The sequence below is a fragment of the Lactuca virosa genome, chromosome 9 (genome assembly GCF_052849685.1).
Source record: "Lactuca virosa cultivar CGN04683 chromosome 9, Lactuca_virosa_CGN04683_v6, whole genome shotgun sequence".
Lineage (NCBI taxonomy): Eukaryota > Viridiplantae > Streptophyta > Magnoliopsida > Asterales > Asteraceae > Lactuca > Lactuca virosa.
Window position 1 is genome coordinate 16439735 of NC_136434.1, and position 4222 is coordinate 16443956.

The window sequence follows — 4222 nt, forward strand, 5'->3', positions numbered from 1 at the left end:
GACGAGCCATAACTTCTTTGTTATAACTCGGAATTCAGAGTTCTTTATATGTACGGAAACCTTGAGAAATATTCTACAACTTGGTTAAGATTATTTATTATAAATAATCTTTTGCCGAAAATTCGTTTTCGACACTCATTGCCTCTAAATTGACTAGCCCGGATCTACGGGCGTTACAAAGATTGACATCTCTTGTTGAACATTAAGATCATGTTGAGGGCAATTTCTGATCAAGCCTTTGTAACGCTCCCATGCTTCGTATAATGACTCCCCCGGTTGTTGTTCAAAGTTGGCTATTACCTTCTTGAGTTTAGCTATCTTGGATGGTGGGCAAAATTGGTCAAGAAACTGCTCACCCATTTGAGCCCAAGTGGTGAACGTACCCGGTGGAAGTGATTTTAACCATTCTTTAGTAGCTCCCTTAAAAGTAATGGGCAGCATCCTGAGCAAGACGGTGTTTCTATTGACATTTGGGACATTGAAGTAATCCGCAATGTCATTGACTTCATCGAGATGCTTGAAAGCATCCTCATGATCCTTCCCATAAAATGGGATATCCTTCAGTGCATTCAAGATGTGCCCCTTCAGCTCGAATGTGGCAGTGGCAGGTATTGCGGGTTGGATTAAACCGGGACCCACATCCTCTCGGATCCGCTTCTTGTAAGCTCCTATGGACATCTCCTCAATGTTTGCCATTTCGTCCTCTTGCTTGTCTTCTGGCTCACTCGCAAATATTTCAAATTCTGGGTCTGACTCGTATTCTGATTCGTGTGGATTAGAAACTGGATCAAGTTCTTCAACTTTGCCTTTATCCTTTGGGGTTGAACTTGACTCTCCTGTCTTCTTTCCCGACTTTTGAAAAGGCTGATTTTAATTCTTGCAGTGGCGTCGTCTTTGGCGTGTGATCTTCCTTCGCGTTCTTATTCTTATTTTTGTGAAGGGCTGACTCCGGATCTTCAAGTGGTGGCACCAAAGGTGTGTTAAAGCCTCTGGTCATGAACTCCTGCAAACTAAACAAAATAACAACGTAAAAACAAACTAAAATAGAAAAATAAACTAAAAACTAAAGAAAACTAAAAATCACAGTTCTCACGTCGTGAATCTTTAAGATTCACGTCGTGAGTCCTGTAACAGATGAAAAAAATTCAAACCTTGCTGGAAAATTAACTTTTTGCAGGTTTTATCCCACAAAAAGTACCGGTTAATCTAAAGCAAATAAATAAGTAATAAACTAAGCCGTTCCCCAGCAACGGCGCCAAAAACTTGATGTGCACGATAGTACCCACTAATTTTATAATTTATAACCTAACTAACTAACTAACTAAATTGCACCTAGGCAGTGTATCTTGTCGAATTATAGAATAGTTTGGTAAGTCGGGTGTCGATCACAGGGAACGGTGTTGACTAATTAATTTATTTACTACTAAACTAACCTAATTACTAACGAGCTAAAAAGGGATTTTTTTATCTAATTTTGCAAGTTTAGATGAACTTAATTCTTTAACAAAAACTCAATCAATAAACAAAACACTTATGTTAGTTCGAATCCGCTTTCACTCAATAGTTATACATTAGCTAGGACTATTACTGTTGGTTACCAAATTAAGAAGTATTAGCAAATTAGTTCTAAATCTACTAATTATTAATCAATTCATGTAAAACTATGTATGGTCATATAATAGTTAACACATAATCAATTATTAAATAAGATTGGATCCATGAAAGATTGATTAATCAAAACACAATTACAGTCATAATATGAGTTCTCTAACACAGCTTAATTCAATGATTCAATTATTTATCTAAGATTGGTTTGATATTAGCTCTAATAACTAGTGTTCACTATATTATTAGGTATTCAAATTCATGCAGATTTGTGTTCACTAACTACACAGAACAAGAATTTAAAGCAATCAAATAATTAATTCAAGCATGCTAGGTAAAATCAATCAACACAAGCGTATCACCAACAAGTAAAGTCAAGTCTAACGCATTAAAACCATGAGTTCCAGCTTCATCTAGCTAACAGAAGCAGCTAGATTTAGCTGGACATACTAACAGCTAAATAAACAAAAACTATAATCAAGGACATGTTTAAGTGTACCAATCTATAAACCAAATTATGAACTTCTTCTTCCTTGGTGTTAAAACCAGCTCCCAGAGCTTCTTCTCCTCTGAATTTCGTCTCCAGGAACCCTTCTAAGCCAGCCAAAAGTCCCCCAATTGTAATGGAGAAGGGTATATATATTTTCTCCAAAATCACCGTTCACGTCGTGAGAATGTAAAACTCACGTCGTGAACTCGAGGTAATCGTGATCGTCAAGGATTCCTTCACCCGGATGCTTATCTTCTAACTCTTTCCACTCACGTCGTGAACCATCAACTGTTCACGTCGTGAGTACGTCTTTTTTGGGTGTTTTTCTTGTCTTTCAAGCCTTCAACCTCCAAAGTTTCATCATTTAACGCTTCTAGTCCCTTTTCTTCAAAATGTCTTCTTTTTGGCTGCAAAATATAATTTAACCTTATAAGTACCATTATTCTATGCAAATGACCAATATATATATAAAAATGTACTTAAATATTGCCTAAAAATCTGTATAAATATGGCAATATCAAAATACCCCACACTTGTGCTTTGCTTGCCCTCAAGCAAATCTAACTATTTTAAACTTAAACATTTATCACTAACATCACATAGAACAATCCAACTCAAACTCAGCCATTATGCCAAAACCTCAACGCATTCATTTGTGTCTAAAATTTTCCTAAAGCACCCTCATACTCTAAATACTCACAATCTTCATAAACACGCACCCACTTCTTTTGAACAATGCTCATTTTATGCAACCCTCCGAATCCATCCCCAGAAATCTTACTAACCTCAAGGTATTTTTGTAAAGCTACCCAAGCATACATAAACTATAGAATTACAGCTTTTTAGAAGATACCACAACTTGGAGCTCTTGAATTCTTTTTTTTTTTTTGATGTTTGATCTCTGATTTCTTTGAATTCACTTTTTTCATGATTTTTGGCATCTTCAACTTTCAACTTTTAGAATTTTGATCTTTTGATCTTCAAACTTTGATACTTTTATGCTCCAAAATTCTTCAATTTCTTTACTTTTCGGTAATTTCTCTCTCTTTTTTTTTAACATGTGTCTCACTTTTCTATATCACTCAAAAACCTACATGCTTAAGCATGGGCGCTTAACTTCAACCTTTATTGGCTAAGACATAGCTTTCCTGGATACATTTCAGGTTTAGGCTGCTAAACATATTGCATCCCTTAAACTAAGCGAGGTTATGTTTTTGTTCCATGATTTCACTAAAATAAGGGAGGCCACAAATGCACTATAACGTGTGTTGGCTCAACTAAACATTTGAACTCTTATCGGATCATCCCAATGCAACACTAGCAACTTAAGTTTAAATTATTATTACTAGAATAAATTATTAGATTATTATTTCAAACCTACGCCTAAAATTTAAAATTTTCAATTTTTCTAGCAATTTACTTTTTCTACCCCCTACCCCACACTTATTTCATACAATGCCCTCATTGTATGCTTAAAATAATATAAAAATTAAGAGAAGGGAGAAAAAGGAACAGACTCCCCTGGGATAGTGGCGTGATCATCTCCAAAAGTGCGGATGGAATGTGCATCTTGAATACAGACTTTGAGAAATAGAAACTTGGATCTTGAACACGCGAGATAAGTAATGTACCGGCAAAATATGGAATCGAGTCTTCAATCTTCAACAAATGTGGTGCAGAAAAATGTGCAAAATGAACAGAACAATGTGGGAAAGCATACGCCACATTGCATGGTAGAGAAAATGAGCCATGATTATCTTCATAATAATCCCAAAATGAATGGTGGTGAACCACATAATGAATATGGAAAAATAAGACTCCTTTTGTGAAAATTACAAAGTCACGACGTGAGTTTATGAAGATTCACGACGTGAATTTGATATGAAGCGGGTTCTGGAAAGCCACCATATACTGACTCACGAGGTGAATAACAAAGTAGTCACGACGTGAAAACTGGAATCCCAGAAATATTTTTCTTCCAATCCTTTCTTTCAATTCTTATATTCACCCCCATGTCGTAATGGATTAAGACTCTTCTAACCCTATTAATTTCGACTCTTCTCTCTAAATTTCTTCTCGCTTGAATCACCCCACACTTAATTTAAATTATGGGTCTCGACTCTCGAC

At 35.8% G+C, this 4222-nt stretch overlaps 1 non-coding gene across 1 annotated transcript; it reads left to right on the top strand.

Annotated features, from left to right (window-relative positions):
- The first annotated feature begins 205 nt into the window (after nt 1–205).
- Nucleotides 206–312, top strand: LOC145141556 (small nucleolar RNA R71). Its single transcript, XR_013722751.1, has one exon. It is a non-coding gene; the product is annotated as a small nucleolar RNA R71 (small nucleolar RNA).
- The last annotated feature ends 3910 nt before the right edge of the window (nt 313–4222 follow it).